At 46.0% G+C, this 16931-nt stretch overlaps 1 protein-coding gene and 1 non-coding gene across 2 annotated transcripts in view; one reads left to right on the top strand and one right to left on the bottom strand.

Annotated features, from left to right (window-relative positions):
• Window positions 1-16931, bottom strand: part of Mef2 (myocyte enhancer factor 2) — a 358675-nt gene that overhangs the window by 192471 nt on the left and 149273 nt on the right. The window lies entirely within an intron of this gene.
• Window positions 13261-13333, top strand: TRNAT-UGU (transfer RNA threonine (anticodon UGU)). The gene has a single exon. It is a non-coding gene; the product is annotated as a tRNA-Thr (tRNA).

Raw genomic sequence — 16931 nt, 5'->3', positions numbered from 1 at the left:
TGGCAGAGGACTAAGGGATCCATTGTTTTCCTGTCCACAAATTGCCGATTGTGTAAAAAGCCAGATTCCATTGATCGTTTTGCTTCAGTGATTGTTTGTCACGCAATAATCTTTTTTTTTGGGGGGGGGGATGTTCCACAGTGAACATTGAAGGAACACTTAGAAATTACTCCTATCGCTGTTAGATACCTTGATGCGACAAAAGACAGAGCCTCGCCATTGGCCACAGTCGCACGTATACTTCTTCGACAAGATCGTCGCATGTGTCACTGTCACTTTGCGTAGCACGGGTGCGGAGCGCGCATGCACAGCGGCTGTTTCTTTTACGCCAAAGACGCAGGAATGAAATGGAGAAATTGGTAGTACTCGATTGTATATATACTTGATACGCACTTACACACACACACGTATATATGTGTGTGTGTGTGTGTGTGTGTGTACGCTACCTTACGATTATAAATTTACAAGTCAAGCTCATAAATAAGTCAAATGTACATAACCGGAAATTCAGATCGCATAAGTAAATGAAATTCAGTCAGAACTAAAATTCAGGTACATAACTGCACGACAGACAGTCCGCCAAGAAGTGTCGCATTCAGAAACACTAAAATGTGGAGTCGAGCCTAATAAATACGCTAAAGTCAGGGCACAGGAGAAAACACGGTATATCTGGGCGCAGGAAGAGACATGAAGTCAGGCGCAGAATGGAACAAAGTCAGATCAAATAATATACATAGATTGCGCTTACGATACGTAGGTAATAGAAACTCTACTTAATATTTGCCGAGCATATCGTTCGTTTGCAGATATCCCCATGTGGGCCATTAGCGTTCCTCTTCGTAATGAATACGTTGGCCATGAACTTACGATTTTTTGCAAGGCTGAAGGGCCTGCGGCTTCTTTCAAGCGATGAAGAAATGTCGGCTTGAAAGATATGTACCTGTGGATGTCGGAGGTGGTTGTGCGTTTCTACTGCGTGATCAGTCCTGTGGGGAGATTAGTGGCGCTGAATGAACCACAGCTTCGGGCGCCCGAGTATGGAGCCATTCGATGGTGGACGAAATGCAATACGTGCGTGCTGTCGCTGTCAAACGTTCGCGGCATGCGGGCTTCAGGAAAAACCGCATTTCAGCTCAGTAAAGCTTGCAACCAGTGATACAGTACAACAGAGTGTCCGTCGCCGACGCTATAGTACACGTAACGATTCTGAAATTTAGGCTGCGGGCCTAAAAAAAACTCAGCTTTCTTGCATATATATACCGCTCCCCGTAAACTTTTGACGCCGGCTGTACACGCCTGTGCAATCTATCGCCATCCAGTCATTGAAGTTTTCCTATAGCTGAGCAGTCTTGCTTTTTAAAGTCAGGCGTGAAGTTACAGCAGAAACAGGATAAAACGAAAAACGTGAAACTTGCTGACCGATACTCATGAATGTAAAATAACTCCCTTATAACCAATTGGACATATCGAATTCGGGTGCAAGGGCCGCCGCACCCTTCGTTTCAGGGCGCACTTTCGCAGTGGATGGGCGGAGGTGGTACTGCGCGGACATTGAGGGAAGCGGACATGGAACGGGTATACGCAATCGCACGCATCTAGAGAACGCCATTCTTATAGCGACGCCGATGATGAACACTTTTAGGCGCAAGAAAAAAGAAATTTGGATGGCAATTCGGCCTCTGGTTGAATTTGATTAAGTACAATGTCTTCCTGAGCATGTTGGGGGTGACACTCGGGCGGAGCTAGTGCACACGGCGGCCCGGCACTCTATCGCGTCACCCCTCACTTGAGGGGAGTGGGAGTATAACGTCGGCCTGGTCAAATTTTTTAGACTGCACTTATCTTCGGGATCGGTCCTCGTTTTTTAGACTGTGGTGTCTTCGGGATCGGCTCGCGAATAGGCTAGACACTCAGACAACCGATACGGAGAAGGGGGAAGGGCATAGGGGATTGTGTAGTTCGATAATTAAAACGTTTCCTACAGGAAACCGGCCTGCTACGCGTAGCTTTGATTTCAATAAATGAATTGTGGATTTTCTTTCTCAACTCGAAATAACAAATCCGCATGTAACGAACGCGCCGCGAAAGTTCCTTTAAGTTCGTTATAGGCGAGTTTGGGTGCGTCGAATGACCCGTTACATCGAAGGGTTTCCTGCTCATAAGCGTATTCGTTAGGCCGAGATACGAGCTATAGAGAAAGGGGAAGCATCGGGTGCGCGTACAACCCGATGCCTCTGAAAACGAAAGCGCGCGCCGGCGACAAAGAACACAGTCTCCTGTTATACCGTATGCCAGTTTTGACAACTTAGCGAGAAAGTCGCCATACTTGGTATGTTTTTGGTATCATTTATCGACATATTCGCCTTTTTGAGGTCTCATCGACATTTCAGCGATTTCTTTTGCGACGTGATTAGCGCCAGTGAATTGGCCTGCTAAAATTATTCAACGACTTCTGCGAAGTTCATTGCCTCGCCCCCATACGCGGCTCCACTTGTCGATGCTGCTAAATAAATATCAAAGAGCTTATTAGTGAACAATCTATGTGAAAGTTGCTTTTTTATAGGGAGAGCGATATCTTGATATAAGTCGAATACCATTTTTCTCCCTTTAAATATAGGGTGTTATGTTTCCTTTTCAAGTTCCGACCGTTGACTCGCTAACATATGAGCTAACTAAAGCTACAGTTTAAAAATAATAGCAAGAAAGACGCCTACAGGGCAGTTAAAACATTAAAGTAAGATCACTTGGCGGCTTTTCGCTGAAATTGGATTGTGTTGGGAGTGGTCGCCTCTGTCCAAGAAAAGGTTACGAATACTGCCGCGCAAGCCTGTACTAACGGCAGCGGATGGATACAGACTTGCCTGTACTTAAGTTTTTCACACCGGAGACCATCGCAAAGCCTCAGTAAAAAGTTTTCTTCACGCTTACGGGTGCTGACCTCCAGCAAGAAGTAAGACCAAAATTGTAGATGGGAACAGATTAAGTCTTGATTTTTTTGGACGACATCTTGTGGCAAGTAAGCATGATGATAGCTGCGACAGACGAAACAAAAAGTGCACGATGTAACCCTCGTTAGCCATCGCTATGAAGCTCCCGTGTCAGATATTAAGGCGAAAGCCTTAAGTGGCTCGTTGTAATGGCTCGTACTCGAAAAAGACGGCGTCTAGTCGAGTGGTACAAAAAAAAATAGCATCATCAAGTCGAATGGTTTAAGAAACGTTTACGAGTGGTAGAAAAAAACATCATTCATTAGCAAAGACTAATACCAGGAAAAAAAAGATAACATAATCTGGAATGGTTCATACCCCCCCCCCCCCTCCGTGTAAGCAAACAAAGATGCAATGGTTGAATATGAATGAAGACACGGAAAAAAAATAGAAGAATGAAAGAAAAAGGAAACGCCAAAATCAGGAATGGCTCATACTCCCGTAAGCAAGCAAAGGTGCAATGGCTGAATATGAAAGAAGGAACGAAAAAATAAAAAAAGAACAAAGACAAAGATAACAAAGAAAGAACGAACGAAAGAAAGACAGAGAGAACAACAAAAAAAGAAAGAAAGAAAGAAAGAAAGAAAGAAAGAAAGAAAGAAAGAAAGGCAAAACCTTTTAGATAAGCGCATTAGGTGCTCCCATATGTGGTTGAGGAAACCGACCTACAGCGCGATACGTTTACTTCACACTGCGGCTCGTTATGTCTTGCAAGAGGTCTGACTCCTCCGATCGTAAAAGTTAATGCACTAGCGCGTGTGCAGCAGGCTTTCGCCTTCACGTATTACAGGAGGGTAACATGCTGCCGATTTTTTCGATTTTTAGAGCACCATGCAGGTGATCAGAATTCAACTACGGCTTCTCTCATCGCAGCTGTAGCTTGAGCGCGCTGTTGCGCACAATACTTTTTTTCATAGCCTTAAGGGTAAGGCTGTTAGAATCTTGAGAAAAACCAGCACCCATGAGGATGTAATTTTTTTCTTTCCTTTTTTGTTTTTTCGCTGTGCCCCTCGCGCTGTACACACAGGTCAGCCAAGGCAGTACTGCGGCTTATGGCAGCAAGAGGAAGCAATCCGGAACCGCCATGATAGGATTTTAATTTGGAGAATTTCGCTGCCTTAATATTCTTGAGCGAAAAGAAACAGCTGTCACCAATATATGCGGCCGGCAAATAAATCTCATTTCATATTTTAATTTCAGTATTGGTAATGAAGAAATTGTTGCAGAAACCATCGGAGATGATTGTGAAAGTAAGGGCATATAGCTTATGCGAAACGCAGAAGTCAAACGGACCAGCAATACTTCCGAAGCGTACTGCCGGCGTTCATAACGCTGTTTGATGATGGCAGTGCAAATGATCGTCGAGGTGCTTTAGTAGACGGCATGACATCGTGACGATGGCGGTGGCGGCGCCACGCCGCCGGTGTGTCGACGACAGAGTTGATGACGGGGCGAAGACGACGGCAGCATGACAAAGACGACATGACGGCAACTGAATGACGACATCGGTACGAAGACGGTGCAACGACTATGACATGACAACGGCTGCACACCCATGCTTCATTCTCCGCCAGTTTACTTCACGGACATCCCACGCACTGTGAGAGACCGTCTATAGGCGAAGCTGTGGTGATCCGGCAAAACGAAAACGGCTCGTCTCGGTAAGCTCACCTCGGCGCCGATAAGAGAGGTGCAGCGGACTTCGGCGACGATATGCGTCCGCCGACCACAATATCCAAAATTATTTTTTTTCAGACGCCGCAAAGCATTCGCGCGACAGCAGCTGCGCCTCGAAGATCTATGCGCCCAGCAACTCGATTCCTTTGCACCTGCGGAGAAAGTCAGGCCGCCGTCCGCTACGAAGACAGGCGAAAAGGCCAAGGAAATCTATTCGCCTTAAAAAGATCCCAGACGTCCGCCCTGCATATGCGCTTGCATTACGAAGATGTACAGCTGAAACGTGAAAGCGAAAGAGAAAACGGCGAGAAAGCAAGAGGCTAAGGGCCGATTTACGCTCGAGCCGCCCATCGCCGCAAGCCGCACCGCACCCGTGCGGTGCGGCTTGCGGCGATGGGCGGCTCGAGCGTAAATCGGCCCCAAGTCGACCTCAGCAAGAACCGTGCGGATACCGAAGGAGACTGGACTGCCATGCAACGGAGACACTTCGACGTGCGACAATGAGAGATGTGTAGTCCGTCTATTCTCCCTCCCCAGGGAGGTGCGAGTGAAAGCATCCGACCAAGCGGACTACAGTAGAGGTCAACGATGAGAGCGCGGAAGAACGATACATCGCGGTGCCCCCCCCCCCCCCCCCCCCCCGACAATGCGCGGCGGCGTCCGACGACGACGTGGGGACGCGGCGTGTCCGCCGGCCCCAAGAGGGACGAGTCCGAATATAGGTCGTGCGAAGGAACCAGCTCATCAACGCGAGGACGTCATGCGCGAGCACCGAGGCGGCAACGCCGTGCCGACAGGGGCACGCACGCACCTAGCCGGGAGCGTCACCGCGCGCCGTGCGCGCAGAAGCGAAAAGACCGCGAAGAGTAGCAGCGTCGCGCAGAACAACAGCCAGGAGCGGGCGACAATGGCCGCGAGGATAAAGCGAGCCAATTAAGGGTCCTCTCGCGGCCGCTCTGCCTACGTGCGTGAGTGCGTGTGTACGCGCATGCCGCGATGAGCTAGCTATACGAGAGAGGAGAAAGGATTTTGGAAGCGATTATGGCCGGCGGCAGGAGCGAACAGCGTGGAGAGCAACAACCACCAGCGGAGGATGGGGAGTGCGCCTAGCTGAAGAGGCGGGCAGAGACTAGGTTACGGTTACAACGAGCCGCACCGCCAGCGTTATGGTACACAGCCCAGAACAGCGCCCGCGCTCGACAGTGCGACAGTGGGGAGAGGGGGGCGCGGGCGGTTTGCTGTGCCATTGACGCGAGCAATGTCTTTTATGTAGGCGGTGCTGCAGGTTGGCGCTGCTACTGCTGCCGCTGTTGCTGTACGTAAGTATGTATGCGGTAGAGTATACAGGCAGTGAGTGAGCAGGTGTGCGTGCGTGGAGGTGCGCGCGCTTCAAGTGCGCCGTGTTTGAAAACAGCGGCCCGCCGGCGCTGGAGATCTTCCCAGGTATCCCTTCCTAGCTGTCTCCCTCTCCCAACCATGCGGCCATTTTCTTTTGTGCGCTGCATGGCTGGGTCTCTTTTGTGCGCGCGCGAATCCAAAATACGGAAGCCACCGCCGGCGGCGGCGGCGGCAGCGTGGCGGCTGCAAAGTGGGTCGCAGTGCCCGGCGGGCAGACGAGCGACCGCGCGAAATGAAACCGAACGAGTTGGGATGGCGATGTAGCGAGGAGGAACAACAACAAAGGACGACTGCGGAGAGCAAAGGGGAAGGTGAAAGCGTCGAACGAAACTAACGAAGAAAAGGTGAAAGATAAAAGCACAGAGAAGAAACCATTGCGGAAAAGGGAACATAAATTTCATGTCAGAAAAAAGAAAGGAAAGCAAGCAAGCAAGTAAGCAAGCCAGCAAGGAGACAATCAAACAAGAAAGAAAGAAAGAAAGAAAGAAAGAAAGAAAGAAAGAAAACAGAAAGGAAAGGAAGAATCAAATGAGGGCGCGCGACGAAGGATGCGCGCTCGGCTCATTAAACTTCGGTCACTGCACACTCCTGCTGCCATGCGCTCTCATCTCATTTGACCGCCCAAGCGGAGACGCCTCACTTTTGTGTGCCCGGTTTTTTCCCTTTCCTTCTTCGTCGTTCCTTTTTTTTTTTTGACTGGCGCGGTTGCGATTCCGACGAAGAGAGGAACAACGGAATTTCAGAAACCAAAAGGACAGGAGTCGGAGAAGACACTGGAGCGGCTTCAACGCCGAAAGTCGGTTCGACAAGGAACGGGATGTACCTGCTGTTCTCGAGCAGCGAGATTGGCCTTTTATTTTCCTATATTCTATATGAAAAGAAGTGTCTACTGGGCGGATAACAGGCGTCAGAGCGAGAGAGGAAGCGAGTGGTATGTGCGATCGCTTGGGTATTGGTTTTGAGTGGGAATGCAGATGTGGATAAAGGGCTTATAGAAGCAACGTGAGCTTTATTCGCCACCCATTATTTGAGCGATGTTGCTTGCATCGCATCGTTTTCGAGTCTTGTGTGCTAAAAAGAAAAAAAAAATCTCCTAAGTCACCTCACAATCCTCCTATCCTGACCCCTCGCTCAAGTCCAATGGTCCAGCGAGGTCGATGTCGTGTGCTTGTGATGCGACGGTTAGCGGCTTTATTCGATGAGCCACAAAAAAAGGGTGCTAGTAATGAATGCGTGTGAACCAGGCGGGACAGAAGCTGGTAGGTAGGCATGTCAAAGGTGTTGGACGCTAGGCTGACGTGACACGACGGTTAATAATTATGATGACCGACGACAGCAAGTTTCCAGAACCGCGGGAAGTCGGCTCAGTGCTTTTGCTAACTTTGTCATGAAACTTGTTTTACGTAAAGCAAGACGAAGCAGACAAATACCACAATGATTGACCGCTTGATTGAGCCACGACCGCTTCCTCTAATCACGACCGCTACTGTAACCATACTGTTCAGCCCTCAACATTAAGTGATAAAAAAAAAAAGACAGCCGTCTTGTTTGACACCAGGTGCTCGGTAACCTAATGCTGTTCCAAACTATTTCTATTTCAATTCTGGAATGAACCTTCCACGATTGGTCAAAAAATTTTCGGGCCACCCCCCACTTCGCCTGTCTGCCATGGGACGTCACGAAAAGCGCGAAAATTTCCCATCTGATATTGACGTGTACGCACTGTTTATGCAGGATTATACCGGACGAAATAATTATTTCTCATTCGACGTCTTTATCGCCATTAGCCCTCTGCCATTGGTTAAACATTTTCGGGCTGCACCTACTTCACCTGTATGTCACACGACATCACAAAACTGCGAGAAATCACCGCGTCACAGTGACGTGTACACGTTAAACATGTACTAATATGGAGAACAAAACTGTTTTTTTTTTACTGAATACCTGGAGACTGGCCCGTTCCAAAAGGAATAGAAGATGGCTGCCCACCGATCGCTCTGACACTGGCCACTCGGAACTGGCAGGATCATGGATTTATTTGCGTGCAATACAAAAATCTTGCAAAAATATTGCAACGTTATCGAGCCATTTTGGCACGTATACGACATCAATCTGTCAGCTCTTCATCGCTGGGGATCCATTTTAGCAGAATTCTTAACCTTCCGTTGCATGCTGCCGTGATTTTTTTGCCAGAAACCGCAAGCTAAGCAAGGGGAAGCTGACCAATCGCAGATGCCGGCACCACCCTCCGCATCCGGTTATCTACTTTCACTGCGCTGACTCGGTCCCACCAAAACCCTCTCCACTTCAGCTTGCTTCTCGCCTCTTGTCAGCCATTTCGATCAGAAAAACAGCTAGATGTAGGCAATGTCATTCGATTTAGAAGAGAACACAAGTGACCTCCTATAAACGAGAATAACGTCTGATTGTGCTCTCGGAACAAGTTAACGCTGCGGATTACCGCCCAAGGCTTGCGTCGGTGGTTACTTAAGTTTGACGTCAGGAGAGTGCAACAGCTTTACGTTATAGGTCCCCAGATGCACGTTGTTTTTGTACACAAGTACCCTAAATTTGTTTATTATAAAGGTTTTCCACCCTCGCGCCCAGCGAGAGCTATAGCATGACGTTGCTAACTATTCGCGTCCGATGCGATCGAAGCAAAGTTTCGCAACGTTAGCAATCGTCAAAAGGGAAAATAAAAAAAAAGGAAAATCATTCAGCCTACACTGTAGGCATTTAGTGCTGCCGCGTTGCTGTATATGCAGGGAGAGAGATGCTTGAGGCTTCAAAAAAAAAAAAAAAAGAAAAAAAAAAGCCCTGCTCGGTCGGTCGACGCGTCGGAAATATGGCTGCTCGGAAATCCTGTTTAATGCTGTTTGGAAACTTGTGTCGGCGGCACGGTTACTCGTGCAGTGGATGATAGTGCAATTCTTACGCGCCTCTGTTTCGCGATTTACGTGTTAAGCACGCGGGGTGCGCGTCAATATGTATACTGTTCTTTCTTTCAGAAGACACGTAAGAAATAAGGCTGCTCCGACTGATGATAGCTGTTAAAATCTATCGGAAACTTGTTGGATACTGATGCTGGTTCCATCGCTCGTAGCGCGGAAGGTTGTTGGTGTGACGTTAAGAGGCCGGTATAGAGGGCAGGATGGATTGGACAGTGGACGGGTGTTGGCATGATATTCTAGCTGATATTAAGAGAAAGATTTGAAATTTGAGCAGTTCATGTAATGCGCAAAGCAGGTCTAACTGTGATTTATTAAGATCAACAGAATGGGGTGCCATAATAAGGGAAACGCAGTCGAGGATGGCAGAAGATTAGCCGTTGAGGTGAGATTGTGAAGTTTGTAGGCGTGGGAGTCCGCTGAAGCAACGGCTTATTTCCTATTGATTAAAGCTAGCTATCCCGCAGGACAGCTTGTAAAGCTAATGGCGGCGCAGTCGGTATGTTAATTAGTGTACACACGTACAGTCTGTGTATTATGAAACGAAAAAAAGAAATGTAAACGTGGTTCTCACAGTTGAACAACCTCCAACAACCTAGTGCTAGCGCGCGCAGTTTGTACTTGGTCTTAATTTGGGCGATGACCAGTTCAGACATTTGGGCAAATTCTCAATGTTGGTGGAAAAGCGCACTTACGAATTAGGAAAAAAAGAGAAAGGGTCTCCGATTGTTGGTACCAGCGTTCATCCAGCAGCGGACATAATAATAATAATAATAATAATAATAATAATAATAATAATAATAATAATAATAATAATAATAATAATAATAATAATAATAATAATAATAATAATAATAATAATAATAATAATCGACAGTCACTTTAGCACACGCCGAAGAGGGTGAAGGCGAGAGCCTGCGCGCTCAAGAGACATTCACTAGATTACTTGACATTCTCATTCGAATGCGTCGTTGCCGCTGTCACACGGGAAGATTTAATGTCATTCGAATCGAATGGCATTCGATGCATCGAATGCCATTCGGTCTCTTGCGGGGCTACACAGTAAAAGATAATGTCATTCGCAAATGATAGCAGTGACGATCTGCAACAAAATTTTCTTTAGGTTCCGCAGCCGCTGCAGCTGTAGCCGTGGCACCGCACGTCAAACACCGACGAACCACCACGAGAGTACACAACACCACTGCTGCCGTTGCTAAACAAACACATCCAATATGGCTGACCCCCGCGACAGACTCCTGATGCAAAGAGTAATAGCGCTTGAGCATAGCCCGCGGTGAAAATAGCATCGCGGCAAAAAATAATTATTCCTTTTTATAAGTCTAAAAAAAGTATCTTCTGACCTTGTCGATGCACGCATTATATTTTCGCGTTGCGTGTCGCTGTTGTCTATCTGGGGTCAAGAGTGTACATTCGGTTCGAAATCGAATGTGAATGAGTTCCCCTAATACCCTGTCACACGGGAAGTTTTAATGTCATTCGAATCGAATATGGCATTCGAATGTAATTCAACTAATCGGGATTTACACGGGGAATTTTAATGTCATTCCAATGGAACGACATTTGCCATCGAATGAGTTCGATATCGAACCGAATGTGTACTCTTGACCCCAGATAGATAGATAGTTCTAAAAAGGAATAATTATTTTTGCCGCCATGATATTTTCACCACGGGTTGTGCTCAAGCGTTATTACTCTTTGCATCAGGAGTCTATCGCGGAGGTCGGCCATGTTGGATGTGTTGATCGAAGTGCTTTTAGTTGTGAATAATTGGCGTCAAAATGTTTTCGTTCGTTTTAAAAGTACTCGCAAAAGTTCTTAAACGCGTTTAATAGGCACGAAATTTCTTTGAATTTCACAAATTTTATTCCAGATCGTCATTGCTATCATTTGCGAATGCCATTATATTTCACTGTGTAGCACTGCCAGAGACCGAATGACATTCGATGCATCGAATACCATTCGATTCGAACGACATTAAATCTTCCCGTGTGACGGGGGTTTCGATGGCAAATGTCATTCCATTCGAATGACATTAAATTTTCCCGCGTAGATTTCGATTAGTGGGATTATATGCGAATGCCATTCGATTCAAATGACATTAATCCCGTGTTCACAAACGCACCTCGACTTGACCCTCCACTCGAAATGCCCCTTGAGGGCGTTTTTTTTTCATTTCACAAATCGCCCTCCACTCAAAACGCGCCTTGAGGGAACGAAAGCTCGAGCGCTTTACTCGAGAATCTCAAGGTAGTTGCGAATCGCTCCTCGGGTGAAGTTAGTGCGTAAACATGGCTGCCTTGCGATCTGTCGCTCGCCTCGTCAGCTTTTTACGATGGACGCCAGTTGCCTCCGTAGCTTTTCTTAGGTTAACCGTGCTGCGCATTTTCAAGGGCTTCGTTTTAGGGACCGGTGCATGTCCTCTGGAGCGCTTCGGCACCGGAATTATTGCACTGCGGCGCCGAGACAGATCGGCCGTCCTGTCAAGAAGACTGCGAGCTAGTGCAGTGGCTGTCGTCTTACTCCGTGCATGAGCCAGTTGATGACCTGCGTACGTGTATTCTTTGTGCCAGTGCTCGAAAACTTCTATCGGCGTCAGTGCATTCACGTTTTTCTCGCGGCTGATCGTACAAAGCCGGATCAGTTCAAGCACGGCACGATACATAACTGCGGCAGACTTCGAACTTAATAAAAAGAAAACAACGACGAAGATTCCTGTCATTAGTGCGTGTATCGCCTGTGTGCGTGTGTGTTTGCGCGAGCGCCGGTAGTCGCCCCGTCGGCGCTGTTTGCACTCGGGTAGATCGTCACTGACTACGCTAATCCAAGGGCGGCGAATCATACTGCAGCAAAGCGAGCATCTCTATAAATGAGCAGGTGCGTTCACTTTAATTTTTTTCTTTCATTTGATGGAGCTAGTTGCGCTAAGGAAAATAAGAAACTTACTGTAATTTTGCGCGGACCATGTGCAGTTGGTGCAATTTAAAGTCATAAGCAATAATTACCCAATCCTTGCTTCAAACCATTCAGTTTAATTAGCTTATCATCCCTATGGATATCCGAGCTCAACGAGGATGTCACCAGCTATGACATTAAGAATTATACCTGCATGTATACACAGGTGAATGTAATGTTTTGTTTTAATACAAGAGACAGAATAACAATACAACAGAGCAGAGTTTTTGTACAACTCATTATTTTTTTATTCCTATAAAGAAAGGTGTAGCAGTGTAGTGACAGCTCCTAATACAGACATTGCAAGCAAGTGGTAGCAGATATATCTCACACATCTTTATTACGAACATTCCAGCTCTCTATAGGGTTCATTTTGAAAGTGTTAGATCTCTGTATGTCAGTCTTGCTGCTCAAGCGGCAGACCAGCTGAAAAATGTTTATTTGCAAATAAAAGAATAAAAACAGTATGAGCTCATTAATGTAAAAAAAAAAATCGCGCTCCAGAACAAAAAAGTCTTAAACGAATGTATTAGTACGAAATGTAAACTAAAGAAAACGAATATAGTACCTAAGCTAGTTTTCATGGACCTTCTTTAACATAATTGTATGTTTATTACCAATCCCTTCTCTTATGCAGGAACCAGGTTGCCAATAAACAACTGGAGGAGAGCTCCAGTTAATGTCCTGCTGCACTATAATAGCCGTCGAAATATTCTGCTTAAGACATCACCTTTCTGACATCCTACCAGCTCAAACACCACCACTAAAAGCAGCTTAACCGCATGGATTTGCCTTCATAGACATGTTGTAGCTGAAGTCATTGTATTTTTCATCCATATGTCTTTCCTTCACTAGTATTTATTAAGACAGTATGTACCCGTTAATAACGTCTGGTCAATCCAAGTGCCAATTTTTTTTCTAAAACAATAAATTAACATTATTCTCGTCTTTTTGTATTTTGGTAGTTTGCAAATACAGCGTGAACTCTTATCCTACAAACAGAAGCAGTAATGAAGGAGAAGAAAGGTGGTTAACCGAGGGGCGCGATTTTTGATAATCATATCATGAGAAGCCAACAAGCAAAGTCACCAAAGACAACATAGGGGAAATTACTTGTACGTACTAATTGAATTAAAGAAATGATAAATTAATGGCAATGAAAGTGGATGAAAAAACAACTTGCCGCAGGTGGGGAACGGCCTAGTCCTAGTAGTAGTAGTAGTAGTTAGTTCTAGTAGTGAAATATAAATACACAATAAAGCGGATGGGAAAACGGCGCCGCGGTAGCTCAATTGGTTAGAGCATCGCACGTGTAATGCAAAGACGTGGGATCGTTCCCCACCTGCGGCAAGTTGTTTTTTCATCCACTTTCATTGCCATTAATTTGTCATTTCTTTAATTCAATTAGTAAGTACAAGTAATTTCTCCTATGTTATCTTTAGTGTCTTTGCTTGTTTGCCTCTCAGGATATAAACAGAAGCAGTAGTACTGCTGACAAATATATTCAAAATAAAACACCATCTCTGTTCAAGACAGAGATAGTGTGCGCCTGTCGAGTGTAGCCACTCGACGGCGTGCAATGGTAAATCCTTGTAAAATATATGCTGTTTCTACCCTGGTCCTAGCTTCAGCTTAAGATGAATTATGAGGGCCGGAACAATGAGTTTCTTCCATTGTATGCGGATGACAGTTGGCTTCAATGGGGCTTGCAGAACTTCAGCAATTGACCGAGGTACAAAATCCAGGGTAGCAGCGTGTCTTGTGGTATCCCAAAATAGGCCAAATGGTGATTCAGACTGTCACAATAACAATGCTGAAAAACGACTAATCGACAGCGCCGTGGCAACCTCACGAAACCCGCATTGACATACTGTGCTTCCATGAGAAAATGGCTCACTCACCCATATTTGCTGTCCTGTCGTTGCTCTCGGCAAACTCTCAGCACCACTAGGTCTTGAAGGTAAACAACGGTGCCCATAGGCCGTTCTATCTGGTCTCAGGCTCATCACCATACGTACAAGTACAAAATCACCCATCATAACCACGATCAGTCAGTCACCAATGAAACACTAGGAAACAAAGAGCAGCGGACAAATACCGGTGCAAATTATATTGGTTCTTAGCCATATGCTCTCAGCTGTTAGGGTGCGATTGTTGCCAGACCTCAAACACAGCTCCCGCTTGCTCTATCGGCCAAACGCTCACAGTGGCAGGGTTGCCGAGCTAAAGTTTTGCACTGCGCCGTGTAGTGGTTTGATTAGGAAGACGAATTAACGGAAACACATATTTGCCTTAAATAATGGGACTTTTGATAAGTACATTTAAGAATAGTCTCGATAACAGACGCTTTTCTCGGTCGGTACATTTCACTCGAGTGGTGAAGGTGGAATGGTGTTCATGAAACGCAACGGCGCCTTGAGACTTGGCTGAGTCGAGGAGAATCGTTGAGTGAAAGCGTGTTTAAGAATATGGGGGTAAATCTTCCCGTGCGGCAGGGGTATTACATCCTCCCACCAAAAGTCGTACGTTGGAGGGCCTTAATATACGGTACCTTAATTAACTGTGTCTTAATTAACTTCGCCCTAATTAGCACCAAGGGCCGTGGGTTCGACACTCACCAAATGTCGATGTTGCGACTCCCACCAAAGGTCGTGGGTTCGAGTGCCTAGATTAACGCTATCTTAATTAACTTTGCCTTGACGACGAGCAGATGGAGAGCAGTTGCACTAGCGCATGTCTGCGCGAGGCGACCTCACATGGCCTTTACGGTACCGCCCGCCACGTTTTCCAGACCATCGGGGGTATGAGCCACTTAAGGCCCTTCGTCTTAATAACAATGATTTCTTTATTGCACTAACATAGGTTACAGTTACTATCAGGCCTGTCTAAGCCAGTCACGGCTTGTGGGACATGACGATGGAGATTTGGCAAGGCAACACATTAAAGTAGGAAATCATAATACTAACAATAACCATAAATGATCATGATGGCGATGATGATCAAAACGACGTAATACGCCCGAAGCATTTTGTAACGCTGTCAGCAACAAAGTGTCGTCTTCCAAGGCACGAGCACAGTGGGCGCGTGCTGTCGCGCGTCTTTAATCAAACCGCCATTGCTCGCGAGGAGCCGCATGCAGGCGCTAGGCGAGTAGACGCGAACTTGTGCGCTTCCGAAAGCGTACGTGTGGTCTGGGACTAATAGTTGCCGCCAACTTTCAGCGCCCAGGTTCGATGAGCTGGGCGCGCAGCGGAGGGGCCTAGGTTTGTTACGTAAATGAGCAGAACTGACCGTACTTATTTCTGGCTGCAGTAACGGGGCTATAAGATCTCGTTTTGCTAATGCGTATTGACTGCTGACAGGCAGCGAGGTCGGACATACCATCTGGCTGAAATTAAGGCGTGTTCGGAACTGCTCTGGCGTACTACATGTAATGCTGAGCTCCATTCCTCGCGGAAAGTCGGCCTATCCTCCGGGAGGACTGAAATTCAGGGCCCTGTTTCCTTTTCTTTCTATTTTTTTTCTTAGTGGTGCTCAGACTTGTCCACGTTACAGAAAAAAAAAGTAACCGATCACAATTACGATTACTTCTTCCAAAATCTTATTGATGAGGGTTACTAATTACTGTCCCACGAAAGTAGTTGAACAATTACCAAACATTAGTACATTATTTTAGCGTTACTTTCCTCCATATATTTATGAACATTGAACAAATACGGTAAATAGAACGCGCTCGCCTGGTTCTTTCAACGCGTTCTCTACAGCCCTCCACACTTTGTTTATTCTCACTAAATATTCCTTTTCAAAATTTTATTCGGTAATCAACGTCCGAAGTTACCATCGCTATCGAGCCCCAGAAACGGCGTTTTAATTTGTCGGTGGACCTCCTCTCGGCGCCCTTCACTAATTAGCCGTTTAGAACCGGCAAACATTCACGTTCCTTGAAAAGGTGTCCGAATAAGTAATGCAATTCAATATAATGATGCATATTATTCATCTCTAGAAATACTGTTCGTGCGTTACAATCACAAAATTACAACCATGTGAAGCCACCAGGCAATCAATCAAGCCAAGGAACGCATAGGGGTAATTAGCTGCGGTTGAAATTTGAAGATGCAGAAAAGAAAATTATTAGCCATCCTGGCCCTGGGAAAGTAGATGTCCAGCGAAGCTGTTGCGCAAAACCACCGCTACAACAGCTGAGGGGGGGGGGGGGGGCTATGCAATGCTTTATTGATGGTTCGTATGCTTGTTTTGAGATTGTTCTTTATTGAAACGTATGCGGTTCTGTGTGTTGCATGGAGGATTTCAATTAATGTCTGCACTGTTCGCTCCAGTTTGCTGTGCGCTTGTAGCCTCTGCATCACGAGGGGAGTGAACCATTGCATTGCTGATGATGACAATTTTTGTTTACGGACGGACACAAAAAGTGCCGACCACCGAGAGGCTAACAGCTTTGCTGTAAAATGAAGATGGGAAATGACAGTGGACGAAAAGATAACTAGTCCCCGTTGGCGACATGACCCGCAAGCTTTACATGACGCACGATTATCCCTTGTAATCCTTTGTGTTGACCACCTGCTGTGGTTTCAGCTCAGATTGGCAGTATTGCAAATAAATAAATAAATAAATAAATAAATAAATAAATAAATAAATAAATAAATAAATAAATAAATAAATAAATAAATAACAGATTACGCGAAAATTGTGGGTTCAGTCTACACCGGCGACTTACTCCTCGTCCGCTTTCATTTCCCCATTTCCTCATCTTTTTCTATATCTTTATATTTCAGCCACAGATAATTACCCCATGCTTTCCATGGCTTTATTGCCTGCTGGCTTTATATGGTCGAGATGAACAAACAAATCGAGGCCTTCTGTTTCCGTCTCCTCAACCACAAAAATCGGTGTAGATAAGTCACGTAATATCAAACAGAAACATAGGAGT

Source organism: Dermacentor variabilis, chromosome 2, assembly GCF_050947875.1.
Source record: "Dermacentor variabilis isolate Ectoservices chromosome 2, ASM5094787v1, whole genome shotgun sequence".
Lineage (NCBI taxonomy): Eukaryota > Metazoa > Arthropoda > Arachnida > Ixodida > Ixodidae > Dermacentor > Dermacentor variabilis.
The sequence above is the reverse complement of the archived record's forward strand: the minus strand, read 5'-3'. Positions and strand labels throughout refer to the sequence as shown.